Below are 17,544 nucleotides of genomic sequence, written 5' to 3'. Positions count from 1 at the left end.
TGGTTCCAGTACAGAAAAAGGAAATGCAATTACACATGAGGGACTTAGGGAGACCTACTGTGACAAAATTTGACACTCTTGCTCAATTAAATACAAAACCTTCCTGATTTTCATATTACAACCAGCATTTTTGTAGGTGGAATACCAGTAAATAACTCGAAATACATTTTATGCAAAGCAATGAAAACGAAAGCCCTAACTTATGGTTAACACTGTAAGGGCCTTTGCTGGAGCAGGATATGGTCCAAAGGTGCATGATGCAACAAGCCTGTGAAACTAAGCAAGACCGGATCTGTCAATGCCTGGATGCAACCCCACACATGTTGTCCAGAGAGCCATTATGGAAAAAAGGGGTGATAATAAATATTGAATGCCTTTCCTTGGTTCCATGATCTCTTTGTCACATTTTAGTGTGACCAAGAAATAGATGGGGACCATGCTAGTGTTTCTTAAATTTGGGCTCCATTCTAAATAAACTGTAGTTTAATATGACATCTGAACTGGGCCAGTGCCTCTTGATGTGCATCCTTACATTCTCAGAGAACAGCTCCCACGTGTTTTCTGGTGCGCAATGTCTACCGAATTCAGGCTCCACACAGGTGGAGCAGCTCTCTGAAAGGGCTCAAAATACAGGCCTGCAACAAGGTTTCTCCTACCTAGTCAAAGGGAAATGGGGGTAGAGTGGGGAAAGAATCCAGAGGTTGGGTTGTAATTAAAGGGACAGCATACACTTTATTCCCTGTGCCTGAAGACGACAGAGCTGCCATTTAGTCCTACAGGCTAAAGTTAAACATTGTTCTTGTCTCACAGTTCAGGCTCTGACATTGGATGGTCTGGGATCTGCTAAGTGGGACCACTGTTTCCTACATTTGTCTCAAAGAAAGCAAGTGTGGGAATGTTAGCTCCATTTCAGTCTTTTGTCAGTTTCCAAGCTGCTTTGGCCTGTAGAGCCACTGAGTCATTTCCTTCCTACATCTAGCCCTAGAAACTGAATCCAGGATAGCCTGGGATGCTGATAAATCTTTCGGAACCTGCATATTTGTTCATGGGGCTGTTCTTCACAGGAACACAGGAAAACCTGCCTCATTCCAAAATGCCTAGAACACTTCTCCCATCCTGTTGCTTAGTCAAAACTCACTTGCTTTTAGAGCCAACAGTCCACATTATGTAATTTTGCTGAACTTTGCCAGTACATGAAGAATAAGTGTGTGTGTGTGTGTGTGTGTGTGTGTGTGTGTGTGTGCTACCTCCACTACCACAGCTCAAACAACAGTAGTGATGGTCCTGTGTCAGTGTTTGGCATATTCTATTTTTAATGCAAGCCTGCCCAGGCGTTTAGTATTTTTAGTATTTTTGAAGAGTTATAAAATCCCCAGTGTTGCACAGACAAAAATAATAACCATCATAATAAAGTTTAGATAGGAAAAACTGATCCACAAGAAGAAAGGTAGTTTGATAATGAGACAATTTAGCATGTTGTTATCTACAGTTGGTGCTTATCACAGAACTGAGAAGGAATCGTTTGGGGATGACCGCATCTATGAGTCAGTATTTTGTGAGTTTTCTCATTTCAATTTTTCATCATTAAAAATAAATTTAAACAAACAGAGGAAGGAACTAGTGTCAGATGTGTTAGAGGATGTTTGTTTTCAAACATACAGTCATTTACTGGCTAAATTAATGCCGATGCAAAAACATTCTACTATGCAGTAGTTAATTGTTACAGAGAAAACTTCTGGCACAAAAACCTGCCTAGAAGCTATAAATTCTGATCTGAGAAAGCTCTAATTCCTGAGCTATGGTTACTCAGTGATAATAATAATAATAATAATAATAATAATAATAATAATAATAATAATAATAATTTATTATTTGTACCCCGCCCATCTGGCTGGGTTTCCCCAGCCACTCTGGGCGGCTTCCAACAGAGATAAAAAATACACTAAAATGTCACATATTAAAAACTGATGAAAGTACACTCTGCATGTGCCCAGAGATAACTTCCTTTATTATTAGATGCTATGTGGGAGCTATGAGTAGCCTGAGAACACTTTATGGTGTAACATTGCTGAAACTAAACAAGTGTGGACTTGGTCATGTTTTTGACAGTAAAGCACTCCACATCCCACCTAAGATGTGTCCATCTAAAAGTAGGATGCACATTTGTTTGTTTATTTATTTTTAATCATGACCTTACATGTTCCCTGGCTTTCAAAACCAATTCAAGACCTTAGCCCTTGCTTAAATTAAAATATCTGCTGTTGTTCGGGCTCAAGTTCTAAAAAAAAAGTGGTAGTGCTGGATGACTAAAAAGCTATGGAAGACTTGAACAATTAAAGTTCTGAAAACTGGTGAGAAGAGGAGAGTTTTCTGCTCATCACTACTGATGTCATAGTCTCTATGCAGAAGCTGTCTTCAGCACTTATATATATGTTCTGCAGCCCAGCTCAACCTCACTTGCACAACGTGATTCTGTGCAATAGAAGAATTGATGTTCCTTAGTAACAAAATACTATGTTTTCAGTGCTGAGAAAATGCAGGGAACAAAAATGTGTAACAAATGCGTAACGACTGATGTCCACATCTCTTATGGTGGCTGTAATTTATGGCACTTTTATTCTGCTCTTCCTACAGAAATCTCAGTTGTGGCTCACACCGGCAGGCAGCCTCCCACCCCTGGCAAGAACCAGTCAAAGACCTGCTTAAACTTCAACAACACAGCAGCATAATACATCCTCAAATCAATCCCTAGGAGTCCTTTATGTCTATTCTCTGCTGCACACAGATGTGGTAGTTTCTAGCTTCTGTGGGCTGCACAGGCCAATTTCTCCTAATGGAGACAAAATTTCCAAAGTACTTGGCAGAGCTTTTTGAAGATGTGGCTACTAAATGTCAATTATAAGGGCCCCTTAAATCTGAAAAACAGAGTACTATAATCTTTTTAAAACCAACTAAAGCCTAGATTCCTTTTCAGAGGTGGGCTGGGGGTTGGGAAGACAAAAATACCAACTATTGCCTCTTGAAAACTACATGAAGAGTGGTAAAATTTAGGCTAAAAAATAAAATAAAAATCAATCGGGGTTTCTAAACTTAAAAAGAAAAGAAAGAAACTTCACACTGGTCCACTATCCCTATGGCATATTCTACTTATTTATCCATTTTTGAACAAATACTGAAACAGGCTTTGGAGTCCTTAAACAGCAGCTGTCTTTGCATCTTCCCAAAAATTTGTTCTGGTGCTTTGCAGCCTGGGCTGCCATAATGTGTGACCACCTCCAAGTCAGAGAATTTATTTGGTGGAACTGATGCACTAGAATTGCCCATGCCGTGTGATTTCTATGCTTTGAAAGGCTGCATTGCACAAGCCCTTCTATCAGAACATTATTACACAGAGAGCAACCAAGCAAATAAGAACTCCTAGGCTTGCTCTTTAACTGGGTTCGCAGGCTCTCTGCCATTGCTACACAGCTTTAAAGCTGACATGGACCAGTCTTGGCATCTATCAGCCCAGGCAGATTGTAGCAGCACACTGAGCTTTGCAAGCTTCATGTTTCCAGAGGCTCCCAGGTTGATTCTAGATCGAGGGTAATGGCTGGAAAAAAGGCCTTCTGCAATATTAGGTCTACCATTGCAATGATATCAAAGGTGCAGCCAAAGTATGTACAGGATTCCCTAGCTCAGGCTCTTTCCACTGAAACATTTGGTAATGAGAATGAAAGTTGTGAGTACTGGGGTGGGGGCATTTATGGAATAATTGTGAGTCCTCTAGTGGTGATTACCATAAACCACATTTAGCACTTTCCAAAAGTTTGCCTTGAAGGATATCCTCAGGGATGCAGCTGGACTTTTGTGTGATGAGAAATGTGCTGGTGAATGTGTCTAGGACAGCACAATGTTGTCCATTTGGACACTTCATCCTGTGTGTTGCATGAAGGCCATAAATATGATCCAGGCTGTATCAGGGACAAGGCTCAAAACAAATATAATTATGGCACTGACTTCCTGGAGCAGTGTTCTTGGGTCCTTGGAATACAAACTTGTTGTTGCACTACAAATCCTATCATCTTCAGCCAGCTTAGCTAATGGCCAGGGATTATGGGAGTTGTAGTTAAACAACACCTGGGGACTCAAGGTTCAAGAGGGTAACAAGAGGGTTATCCTAGGGTAACATGGCATTCTTCCCTTTTGTAGTGATTAGCACTGTGTGATGCACTAAGTCAAGTTCAACTCCCTGTCTACACATTACAGTCCACTATGGGCTTTGATAAATCTCCTGGTTTTGCTTTTCAGTTGAGACTTCAAAAAACAGGGCATTTGGCTTGGTGGGTCACACGTTGTGCAGGCCTACAATACAGCAATATTTAATGGATCATTTATGTCAGTTAAAGGGAACGTGCTTTGGCTGCTGTCCCCTTGCCTCTCCATGGCAATGATGATGCCACCGACATTAAGGTCTCATTAGCAACCTGGTACACCTGCACTAGAGCCATTAAAACATGCCCTGCATTTCTCCGGCACTCTATGTCTAAGTGCGGTAGGTTATCTGAACAGCACTAAAATGCATTAAAGAAAAGATGGGGATGTTCACACTGTTAAAAGAAAACATTACAGCTGAACAGGAGCAGGGAGGAATGGATTGAAGAGTGTGAGCTGTTCATCATAATTCAATGCTGTTTACTCAGAAGTACATCCTCACTGTGTTTATTGATGTTTGCTCACAGTTAAGTGTGCATATGATTGCAAACTTCGTGATAATCACACCGAGGCTGAATGACAGACTTTCTTTCCATACATCTGTCCTTGGGGAACATGCAAAAGACCACCACCCAAGGACATATATAGCAATCTTAGGTCTTCTAAACTGCTACAGTCCATTCCATTCACGAACTGTATAGAGGTGGCAGTATTTTTGCTCCTGATGCTGGCTAAATAAACTTCCCTTCAATTTACTCTCCTCTGAGAATAGTAGCTACTGCTCTGGGATTCAACAGCATTTTAAAGAAGTCTGCTATGGGGACCAGATGCCATTAATTCCCAGAGACACTCACACAGGGCTTCAGAGGCTAATTATTCTGGATGTAGATACATCCCATGCTTAGCACGGTGAGGTTTGGAACAAAATAGTAAATCTGTTGCTGCATGCCTAGACCCTGTGCGACCATGTCTTTCTGAGCCTTCCACTTTTAGGGCAAAGATCAAAGTAGAGTGGTAGGAATAAATGTTGAGGTGCTAACCTGACTGCCTTTTGGTTAACCACAGGGCTGACCTATGAGAAGCGGAAGACTTTGTTTGGTAAATCTCATTGACCTGATGTCACTTTCAGGTCAAGTTCATCTAACCATAACAGATCAGATCAATGAGATCTACTGAATGTGTTTCCACTTCCCATGGGCAAAGCTCTGGGTTCATTTGGAAAGTGGTAGAATTGACAGGTATGGATCTTTTCCTTCACTCTCTTAATGTGTCTCCCCTCCCCCCACCCGAATGCCACACAGACTATCCATTTACATAGCACTGAACAACTTTAGGTGAGAAAGAAGGATTTCCAACTTTAGAGGGACCCCCATTTTCCAGTTTATTTTCAACGTTTATATTTCACTTTTCAAACAATATCCCCCAAAGCAGTTAATGCCAATTTAAAAAGAGGGGAGAGCTGCCATCAGGCTTAGAAAGACAAAGGCAGATAAGGAAAGGGGACTTAGGGAGAAAGGTAGAAGAGGAAGATCAGTTCAGGTGTTACTTACTGAAGAGGCAAGGCAAACCTCTACTGGATTTTATAGGATTCCCTGATTACAAATAAGGTAACTGACCAGTAATGAAATATAGAGAGTCTCAAGCAAGCATGCAAACCTCTCCCAGAGGCATTTGTTCCTAAAGAGATCACCTCTGGAAATAACCCGAATGATTTTTTCCAAGGTGAGTCAGCAGCGTCTTGCTAAGGCCTGTACATAACAGTGGTCAGCTTCCTTGAAAGCCTCCATATGTAGAACAGTTTGTGACTAAGCACTGCTCCCTAGAAGTTTCCTGTTTTTCTCAGCTTCCTGAAAACTGGTAAAGAGCAGTGGGAGTTTGGCTGCCTTATGCTGCTTGGTGCTTTAAGGGAGAAACATAAAAATTGGCTTCTCAGCAGCTGATAAGAACTGGTGCAATGTTGCAGCTAAGTCTTATGTATGCAACAACGGCAGCAAGGATACTCATCGCTAAGCATTGGAAAACTCAAGATCTACCCACACTGGAAGAGTGGCAGATGCAACTGATAGACTACATGGAATTAGCTGAGATGACCGGCAGAATCCGAGACCTGGGAGAAGAGAAGGTTGAAGAAGATTGGAAGAAATTTAAGATTTATTTTAAAAAGTATTGTAATTTGGTTGAATGTTAAGACGGAGGCTAGATCATAAATAATTGACCACCACTAAATTAGATGCAATTAGGATGCTAAGTGAGATTGAGGAAAAATCATAAACCTTTGGGAGAAATATTAGATTATTCTTTAAATGAATGGGACATAAGTATGTAAACAAGATGGTAAATTGCGGGCAAGAATTGACAATGATGCAAATGGGAGCGGGAGATGTGAGGAAGTCAAAAGAAGTGAAGAAAATATGTTATGATATGTGATATATTGTTCATTATATTTGCATTTATGTTTAAAAATCTTAATAAAAATATTTTTTTTAAAAAATGTTGCAGCTAAGTGTGTGAGTGGGGAAGCCATTGGTTTAACTCTCATCTCAGCTATGAACGTACTCAGTGGTTTTAGGCAAACCAATCTCTCTTGTAGACTCAGCACCCACCAATCTGTAGGGGGTATCATAATATCTACTTTACATGATTGTTGAGGGGTTTACTGTGATCATAACAGACCCTGTTTATATCCAAGTCAGGGTTTATGAGGGATAGAACAGTCGCAATCACAGGAGGAATGGGCCTGGGTAAGCGTGGAGTATCATGTTCCAGAACATGGGTGTAGGATCTAAGCAAATTTCGTGGAAGCAGCTCAGGGGTGCAAGCAGTAAAGGAAGTCTCAGCTAGGACCTTGTGAATCCCTGATCTTGCTATAAAAGCTCCCTATATTTCCACTATCATTGTCATGTTTTTCTCTCTGTTTTGGATGGTTCCTTGATCTGCTCTCCCTTGTGACCCGCCATCAGCTCCCACATTTCAGCCTTGCTCCTGCATAGTACTTGTCCTCCATCCTAATCTACCTTTCCTATCCAATCACCCACCTGCTGCCCTTCATGAGTGGACCATTTTAACTCTTGCTGCAGGTATTAACACATTCAATAGTCTTGCCTGAATCCTTTGTTTCTTTTTCTTATAGTCTCATCTTAGTCCCGTTATCGTCAGCCCTGATTCCACACCACAAAGCCCTTTACATCACCATTCTTTAACTTTGGGTCGCCGAATGTTGCTGGACTTCAACTCCCATCATCCCCAATCAATTTAGCCCACACATCACGGGGTACAAAGCTGAAGAGCATTGCCTTACACTGTTGGAAGAACTATGCCTTACACTATCACTAGATGCATTTTTACCCCATGAATATGGTGGCTGGAACAGTCATTTTCACATGTGTTCATTCATAAATTCATTCCATTTCTGCATTAGTCAGAGGTGTTTTTTAAATCTATAGAAAAACAATAAATGCGTATTTTCTCACAAAATACACATTTCTAAACATATTTTCTCTTAAAGTACACATTTCTAAATGTATTTGCCCCAAAAACGTGCATTTTAATCTACAGTTTGGTATTATTATTTTTTTAAATCAAGAGCTGCATCTCAAAATTTGGAGAAATATAAAATCTGTAGGGTAAATTGCATTCCAATCTGCACATTAGTCCAGGAGGTGCAGATCAGGTAAATTCTTATCAAAACTTGCAAAGAACAAAGCCCTCCTGCATACCTGTGAATGACACAGGAATCCCCCAGAAGCTCAGGACCAAGGCACCCCAATGTGAACATAGCTGATATTTTAAAAGCCCCATCTACTCTAGCTTTCAAATATTTATTGCAAAGAGCAGAGAGACGGGGTGAGAAAACAACACTATCACAAAATTACAGTGATTTTCCCAAGAGCCAACTTTGAGTATTTGATAACCTCAGACCTCAGCTGCCTTCAACAAGCTTGGGGAGTACAGACTGCCTCACTCCAGTAGTGCTTTGATGTTGCAAAAATAAAATAAAATAAATGTTTATCTCGCACTCGCCCAGCCTCCCGGTCACTCCAGGCAACTAGGAAGGAGACTTTCCTTTCCTGTTTGGATGTTGGCTTCAAAATAACTGAAGTATTCCTCAAAATTTGGAACACGTCTTCCCTTTACCCACCCCTGAGGAAATTGGTGCTGGGGGAATAAAATTTGCTTTGGCCTGGAGGAGCTGTTCTCCCTCCTGCTGCCACATTGATGGATTCATTAGGGAGTGATAAGAAAGGCGAAGCTGGAGGAGGAATGGGAGGTGAGAGGTCACCGTAATATTTATCCAGATGTCACCTTTCACTTTCTTGAAGTTTACTTCAAAGGAAAAGAAGGCCTGCCTGCCTGCCTGTGAGGTGAAAACCACACTTGTTACTACAATGATGCTCTCCCTCACACTTTCTGTCTATAGCTATGTTGCTCAAATTTGGGTCCCCAGCTGTTGTTGGACTACAACTCTCATCACCCCTAGCTAGTAGGATCAATTGTCAGGTTGATGGGAGTTGTATTCCAACAAAAGCTAGGGACCCAAGTTTGAGAAACACTGGTCTATGGGTTCAAGTCAGTGGTGCAAATGCTAGGAAAACTGGCAGAAATGACTTGTTGGAAACTCAGCATCAGGACAAGAAGAGCAGATGCACAGAAAATGCTACCTCAGGGTGGGGTGAGGAAAACTACAGTTTAAAACTGGACACAACAAATGTATGTGGGCTTTTCTGCCAGAGGAGGGGAGTGTGGATAATTCTATATACCTATGGATTGGGCAAAAAGAGTGTTAGGTGTCATGAAAGAACTAAGAGATACTGGTCAGAAGACACTAGAAAGAGAAACCATACCTAGACGCAGTAATAGAGTGAGGGCCTATAGTTCAGTCATTGGGGCAGGTGGTCACTGTGAGGTCAGAAAAAAACAAGTCTGTCAGCAGACAGAACAATCATAATCTGTTCTCTTTTCAGGTTTCCAGCCCAGAGCTACCATTAGGAAAAAATGGATAGCCAAAATCAGGCAAAGGATGTGGTGGGGATTGCTGCATACAATTGCTGTCCACTTGTAAGATGATTACAAGCAAAGTGTGTACACACAAACACACACACACACACACACACACACACACACACACACACACAGAGTCAAACCTCGGTTTTCGAACATCTCGGCTGCCAAAAACCCAGAAGTGAATGCTTCCATTTTCAAACATGCCTCGGATGTTGAACGGCTTCCGAGGTGTGTTTCTCAATTTTCCCCATTGAACTTGCTGACAGCCCTTTGATCCCTGGTTTTCAAACATTTCGGAAATCGAACAGACTTCTGGAATGGATTATGTTAGAAAACCGAGGTTCCACTGTATATATAAAGTTACAATAGAATGGATAAGACAACTTGTTTGTTTAGAAAAAGCTGTTACTGCTTCTTCTCCCCTCTCCTCAGGGTAAGATGCTCCTGTGGTGGCAGTTGGGGTGTGTGGAGGGAGAGGCCACTATGGGAGCTGAATGGTGACAATTCCTAAAGCTTCTTTCTGTCTTCTCCAGTCCCTTCAACTTCCAGTCCAATGGGATTCATTCAGCTTGTGGAATTGGGGAGAAAAGGGGCAGCACTGTATTTTCATTGCCTCAGGCAGTAAATTGTTTTGACTAGTCTTGCTCCTTCCCCACCGATAAACAGAAACTCCAACTAATATGGAGGTGTGAACCAGTTATAAGTTATATCTCAAGTGTTTATTTTTGAATTTTGTTTTCCAGGAAAAGAGTGTGCCTATTAACTCTTCTCTTGGCTGACACTCTACCTCAACAAAAAGAAGTAATGCAGCAAGGCCTATACCAACTGCTATTTGGCTCCTCTTCTCCCAGAGTTCTCATTCTCATCGGTCATTAACCATTTGTGCAACATTCTGAAGAATATTGGGTTGAATTCGCTTTCTTTCCTGGCCTTAACCCAGAAAGTTCATATGTAAAGGAGTCATTGAGGACTTCAGAGGTACTGAACACATGAAGCACCCAAACAGCATTAAATCATTGGTGGCAGTTGGAGAGAGGACTGATGAATGCATGTGCTTCAAGAAAGATAAAGAACCGGTTTGGCCTTTGCTTTTTCCAAATGTCTAACAAATAGGGGTTGCTATTTAATAATATGAAATATACACAGGATCTAAGGAGAGCAGCATTTGAACTCAGGTCCCCTACGCAACCCATCTATTGAAACACACAAGCTGCTGACAGCATTCTACTGTTTCACTTCCACCATAGTTCACATTCACTCCAGTGTGCCTTATTGAGCAGCATCGTGTATGTGCCAAAACTTCACAGACCCCTCAACCTTCTGTAATCCTCCAAGTGTAGCTAATCGTCTCCAGATTGCACTGTTGGGGTCCCTGAGATCCCGCTGTTCAAGGTTCCCCCAGCCAGCCCATTCCAGCCCACGAAGAAAGTGGCCGACAAGCAACACACCAGGCAGCCGGTCAGCCGTTTCTCATATATGGACATTCTGAGCCAAGTGCCTTTTCTTTTCCCACTGCAGCAAGTCAGCAGTATTAGGCAGGAGGGAACCGGCAGCACACCTCATTTGCTTCTCCGCTCCCTTGGAGAACTGCCTCTGTGTGTGAGCATTGGATTGATGGCTTGTCTGACTTGGGCTCGCTATCGCTCTGCCTTTTAAGATGATCTAGCCTTTTTATAATGTTACTCCGATGCCTTTTATCTCCAGCCCTGAATGTAATTTTAGCCACAGCAAAGCAGGATTAAACTTTCATAACACGATACATTTATCTCTCTTTTCATATTTCCAGCCTCCACCTGCCACCCCCCTTCTGCCACCTCCACCCCCCAGTTCAATTTCAGCCCAAAGAGAAGCGTAGATTAAACTCAGAAACACGAGCTGGGCTCGATCAGATTGGAATGAGGGAGGCCAACGCTTTCCCAGAACCCCTCTGCTGGCATGCACCATCCCACAGAGATGCCAGCAGTATCCCCGTTTGCCAACAGAGTCAGGCCGCACTATATTCTCCCAGCCAATGAAGCAGCGGAGCGGACATGGTGCAAGGTATATTGGATTAGAGAGAGAAAGGGAACGCAAGAGAGAGACCTCACAATTGACATCGGTTTTCTGCGTTGCTGCATTTTTATATTTCTGAGAGTCCTCCTAATGCTGTTTTACTAACATCTGTGGCTGTTCTCAGAGCTACATTCCAGCCACAGCAGGGGCGATAGAAAGAGGGAACCATGCTGAGAAGATTCTGAAAGCAGGTCTCTCTCCCTGATAAAATGAGGGGAGAAAACATCAACCTGGTTCATAACCAGGAATGCTTTTCAAGTACTCAACTGCTCTTGCTCCTCCCCCCCATACTGCTACTGCCATTCAGAGCTAGGACTTCGTGAAAAGAGCAGGCCAGATGTATATCACATTTTAAGCACACAACTGCACAGGCATGCCTTGCTTCACCATATAATATACAGAAGGAAAAGACTGGGTGGTTTTTAGCAGATTCTGAACAGTGGCATGATCATAGCAGAGTGTCCCGCTCCCGGCACCACTACCACCCACCCACTGCTCTATACAAAAGCTACTTCCCACTATATCAACCTTTATCTGCAGGAGCCCCCTCTAGTGGGGAAAAGTGGCACTGCAGGTTTCACAACCCATTCATGTAAAAATCGAAAAGATGAAAGTCACTGGAGAAAACTTTGGGATGTCTTGAGCATAGAGAAAAGGGAAAGGCAGGCGCATTTAAATAAACAAGAAGCTCAACAGAAAATCCACAGCATTCTTAATCAGTGGCTCTGGGCTTTTTTTTGCCAAGCTCAGAAGTCCTTGGCTTGCAGCGCCCTGGAGTTTATTTAGTGCAGCGTTGGGTCTTATGTCAAAATGTTATCAAGGAGAAGATGGATTGCAGGTCTGGCAGGAGCCATCTGCTTCAGAGAAGGAACCTTATTTTAAATAAATAAATAAACAAATCCCACCCCACAACTAACTCCTGCTCATGCCAAAGTGGTTTGACAGGGAGATTTCTTTTTTCTTTTTCTTCCTTCTTTCCTCCCCCCCCCTTCCCTCCTTAACACTTCTGGATCTGAAAACGATGTCAGAAAGAAGAAAAATTGGAAGCACTTGCCTCACCTCCCAATCATTAACATACATTTGACCTTGGAGCAAAACTGATACGCTGGGCAGAGACGGAATGATTCTGCACACAAACAGCTTTCCTTATTTGTCTATGTGTCCTCAGATCCATCTCTAGGAGACAAGAGGGTGAAGGGCCTCCACTGAAGGGACTGGGGAGGGTTCAACTGTTTCAGAAAACTTCCCCGCAAAATGTTTGGCAGAGAAGAAGTTTTTGGCTCATATGTCAGCACCCTCCCTCTCATCACAATTCATAGGCTATATATAGCACAGGGGTGTGTAACCTGTGGTCCCTTCCAGACATTGCCAGACTCCAGTTCCCATCATCCCTAACCATGGACCAGTTGGGGCTGGTGGAGCTTGGGGAAACATCTTACAGAGTTTATTTTTTTAGCTGCATTGGATGAACTTGCCCATAAAACACGTTAGGCAGCAGCCTGTACCTGCCAAGTAGAATACACTGCCTTGATCCTCTTTCTGCTCTGATCTAAGCTTTCTAGAAATCTCTTTTCTAAGGACAAAGAACTTGCTTTCCTTTGCCTCAGCCTTTAAGTTTCACAGGCACTAATTTGGGGTCATGTAGGGGAGGGCTGGGAATACAAACCACATCAAGACAGAGCCCTGTTCTATGAAGGGATCCCTCACTGAGAGGAGCAGTGGGCCTAACTTGACCATCTACAGGGCTCTTATTGGATAGGATGGACACTGTCATCAGTAATGGTGGAACCCTGAGAAGCAGCCCCCTCTTCCTCTATTCATCCTTCTCTTCCTTTTGTAAGCGCCCTGGCCTGCCAGCCAAGCTGGTTAAGAGATTAACACTCTTAAAACCACATTTACTCTAATTAGCCATGAAATCTTTGTAACTAAGTGAAAAAATGTTTCCCTTGAGGGAGTTTTGTCCATTCACCACTGTTTGAATTGTGAGAAGGGGGGTGGGGAGGGAGAATACCAGGAGGGAGCAAAATAAAATAAAATAAAATAAGATCAGATCTAATGAATTAATAACAGAATGCCCAAGGGGGTAAGCAGGCTTTGGCTATCAAATACAGGCACCTTGGATGAAGGAAGGAGAGGGAAATGAGGGTGTGGGGGGGGGGCTTCTTTTGTAGGCTTCCCCCTCCTTCCCAGGCCTGGCTAAATGGATGGTTGTGAATTATTTCTAGTTAACAGACTGTAACACAATGCGTGGGTCTCTTTATGATTTGGTTAGTAGCTTGGCTAGCAATTCCTGGTTTTCCCATTTGTAGTGATGGACAGAAGTACATTGTACCCCCCGGCTACGCGTGTAGACAGCTGTGCGCAGCTACACGAAGAGACAGCTGGGTGAGGGGGTAAAGCGTAAGAATGAAGGGCCCCGTGCTGAATTGTTTAAATATGATTTTTACCGAGGCAGAAAGGGGAGGGATGGTGCTGAAAGGTTTGCAAAGAGGAAGGGGGAAGGGGGAGAGAACCTCGCCGCAACTTAGAGCCATAAATATTTCATATCAGCAGAATAAGGACGATTATATTCCTGCCAGCGCCTTTCTTGTGTATTTTAAACATGTCACCGCCTTCCACTCTCTCTCCCTCTGTTTGTGTGTTTCTTGTAACGTGCCCATGAAATAAAGATTAGCTGAATAATCAAGACTGTTTGGAAATGGGGGAAAGGGCCTGTCTCAAGAGCACCCACTGGCTCCGGTTGGGAGAGAGGCGGGGAACTATTATTATTATTATTATTATTATTATTATTATTATTATTATTATTATTACTGTGCTGCTGCTGCTGCCATTATTCTTTTATGGATGCCTGACAGGCAAAGGAGTAAAATGTTCCAGGGACTGAATGGAAATATCAGAAGAGAGAAAGCAGGAGGACACATCCCTACCAGTGCAGTTGCTTAGAATTAGATGGCCAGGTAGACTGCCCAAATGGTGTTTGCAAAAAGAGTAGAGGATGTGAACTTTTAGCACACATTGATCCAGGGCAAGAGTTAAAGTGTGAGTGGAAACAACAGAGTAATACTTTATTGTTGCCAGTGGAGGATGACAGCCTTTTGGATGCTACTGAGGAGATAGTTCTCTTTGGGAACAGTTGTGAAAGTGGGCAGAAACAGACAGTCATGTGTACCTGCACTTATGAAGTTCTGGGTTGTGTGTGTGTGTGTGGGGGGGGGGAAATCACTCACATGAATAACTTTTCTTGGTGCACCAGAATACTACAGGGAGTTTTGGCTAAACATGCAAATTACTTGCACCATGGCTTTGTGGAGTTTTGCATGTTGGCATCCAAATGACTTCCCTAGAGTTGTTTGCAACTTTCTCAGTGCAAGTCCCAAAACACTGCAATGGAACATGAGGGATGCCTATAGCCTGAAAGTAGCAAAAAAACCTTTCGAAGCCTTCAAGAAACCTTGCAACCAAGCAGAAAGTTCTTCATTGCTCCTTTCAGCACAGGGGGTTTCAGATTACAGGAGACACCTTTGGAAAACCCTGTGGTCCCTGTGTCTCCACCACAAAACCCATTCCAAATGCCATTTCCATTTTGCTGCACTGAAAGCCAATTTGTCCTGTGTTAAATGTAATTTTGCCAAACAGAGAGAGCCAAAGGCAGGGAAACATTTATTCTCTACCATCAGAGTGATTGGAACTGCTGGATTTGTTTCTTTGTTTAAATTTTGTATTCTAGGAAATTCATATTCTTCAGCTGAGGAGTTCAGATGATTACAGGGTTAAAGAGAAATATCAGGCAGAGTTAGATCAGGGATGGGGGGTTTTAAGAGAGAAAGGAAGTGTCTATTACATTTTTGGAATTTGTTCAGATTCTGAAACAGAATCTGTTACCTCTTTCCACAGCACAAACCTCTTTTAAGTTGTGCTGGGATGGGGTGACTCAACAAATAAATACACTGAAATAGTGATTCAGGGAATGGTGAATAAATAGGGGTTACCTTCATCTTCTTGTAGTGGGTCCATCGGAGCAAGGAATCACTTTTTTGCCATTATGTTCCATTTCAAGACCCACACTGCACGAAACTTTCAACTGTATATTACTTCCAAAGTCTACACTGGTTGTTTTCATTCAGTTTTAACAGAATGATACCAAAACACTGTGTTATAAAAAGTCTGCAGGTTCATGGAGGGAGGGAGGAGCTGGCCATGGGGGATACCAAGGAAATTAAGTGTTGAAGGTATTGACGTTGCAGGCTTTGAATGGCATTTGGTCTTTGCTGAATAGTTATATCAGTCTCCTGACCATAGAAAAAAGTAGGTCATTGACTTAACTTGGTGAAACGATGTCATCAATGAGGCAGCCCAGTCAATGAGAGCTCATAACCCACAATCAGTCAGAGCTGCTAAAGTGACCCATTTTACTGACAAGTTATACAAATCGTGGGAGAATGCTTGTAAACACAACGGGGGGGCATTCACAGGGTAAGTTCAAATGCTGACCATACTCAGAGTAGACCTGTTGAAATGATTGGGCATAACTTTAGTCCATTGGTTTCAATGGTCTACTAATTGGATGTATCCCTTATTATTCCTTCCTCACCTGCAGAATTCCCAAACCAAAGCAGATCCTATCACTTTCCTTACCATGCAAACTCCTCCTCTGTTCAGTGTGGTTCCGTGGACTTCATCATCTAAGTGGGAGTTATTGTGGCAGCACTTAACAACCCACAGTCTCTAGAAACACGAAGTTTTGCAGCGAGCCACATTGCAAAAGAGGGTCCCAGAGAGGCTGGTACCCGCATTATAAGGAGGAATGCAAACCAGTGTAACAGACAGAAAAGCTTCAGCGGTGGGATATTCTATTAAGCAAGCAACTTTGGGTTGGGGGGGATCACCATCTCTGCAGGGTTTGAACCATGGTAGAAAGTCACCCCCCACCCCCGAGAAGCTACTGGGACACTGGGAGAGACGTTTCCAAAGGGAAATCGAAACCACTTCCAAGTCTCTCTCGGTGGGAACTTTTCTTCGGGAGGGTGAACCTGTTTGCTTCTTCTAGCGCACTTGCCTCCGCCAAACGCGGAGCGGGCTTCCGGAAAGAGCAGCAGAATCCCGAAGAGATCGAGCCGGTTTGGAAGCAGCGACCCCAGAAATCGGGGGAGCGACCTCCTGCCGCCATCGACGGCTCGAGGGGAGCGGGCTCCAGAGACGCACCTGTCTTGCAACCCCCCGAGCCGCCGTTCCCGCCGAGGGAGAAGCGCCTGGACGGCTTGCAATCCTCTACATGCAGCAACACTCCCCTTCCAACCTGGGAGCGAGTCCCGCGGAAGTCCAGGGGGAGCAGGAATGGCTGTCAAGAGAGGCGACACCTCCCCCCTACCCCCCCCCCCCGCCGCGACGGCGGGAAAGTGGCTGGTGAACCACCACCATCATATTGAACATAAACCCGGCGAGAATCGATAAGGAAAGCAGACTGCCCTGCTGCGCTCCAAAGCGGGGCGGGCGGGGCGGGAACCAGGTGCTGGCGGGCAAGGCGCGGGCTCCGCGGTGGGCAGCCTTCGCGGACTTACCCAGGCTCCAGAAGGACTCTTTCGCCTCGCCGCTCCCCGGGCGCTCCCCGTCGCCCTCTCCCTCCTCGAAATTACGGCGAGGTAATCCACACACAGCCCGGCTTCATGAAACCCCCGGCGAGCCTGGCATGGATCTGTATTCCGAAAGTCGCGCGGCGGCTGCTCCTCCTGCCTGACGGAGCCGCTGCCTGCCTGCCGCCCCTCCGGCACTCAGTCCGCGCGTCAGTCAGTCAGCCAGTCAGTCAGTCAGTCATTCCGCGGCAGCAGCCCGGCGCGCGCGCCTCGCCCGCTTGTTGTGCCCGAGATGCGGTGCCCGAGGCTGCTTCCCGCTCGTCTGGCTGGCGGGGCTTGGCCACCTCAGGGATCCGTTCGGACTCCGGGCTGGCATCGGCGAGCCCCGGCAGGCTTCCCCTTGGCGGCGGCTGGCTGGCTGGCTTGCTAGGGCTGCCTTGCCTCGCCTGCCTCACGCTGTCATTTCCTTCATGGATGTGGCTCGGCGTTTCCCTCTCGCTCCCGCCCACCCTCTCTCCCTCACGCTCGCTCACTCCGCGCGCTTCGCTCTCGCTCGCTTTCTGCCAGTACCACAGGAGCTAGACTGGCACGGCGCTCCTTCTCCCTCCCTCCCCTCCCCTCTCCATCACCAGCAGCCTGCCCGCGAAAGCCGGCCTCCTTGCATTACCATGGAGCTCATTAACATACAGGCACCGGGGATTAACCCTTCCCCAGCCAGCGCCCACAG

At 44.5% G+C, this 17,544-nt stretch overlaps 1 protein-coding gene across 2 annotated transcripts in view; it reads right to left on the bottom strand.

Annotated features, from left to right (window-relative positions):
* The window catches only part of PLXNA2 (plexin A2), a 415,423-nt gene extending 398,023 nt beyond the window's left edge, over window positions 1–17,400 (bottom strand). For both annotated transcript variants that reach the window (XM_083745460.1, XM_083745461.1), the window contains exon 1: window positions 16,806–17,400. The gene's annotated coding sequence lies outside the window, so the exon portion shown is untranslated. The remainder of the gene's footprint in view (window positions 1–16,805) is intronic.
* Between the last annotated feature and the right edge of the window lie 144 nt (window positions 17,401–17,544).

Source organism: Podarcis gaigeae (assembly GCF_964106915.1).
Source record: "Podarcis gaigeae genome assembly, chromosome: 6".
In the NCBI taxonomy this organism is placed as follows: Eukaryota; Metazoa; Chordata; class Lepidosauria; order Squamata; family Lacertidae; genus Podarcis; species Podarcis gaigeae.
Note: the sequence above shows the minus strand (reverse complement) of the source record. Positions and strands in the feature narration are given on the sequence as shown.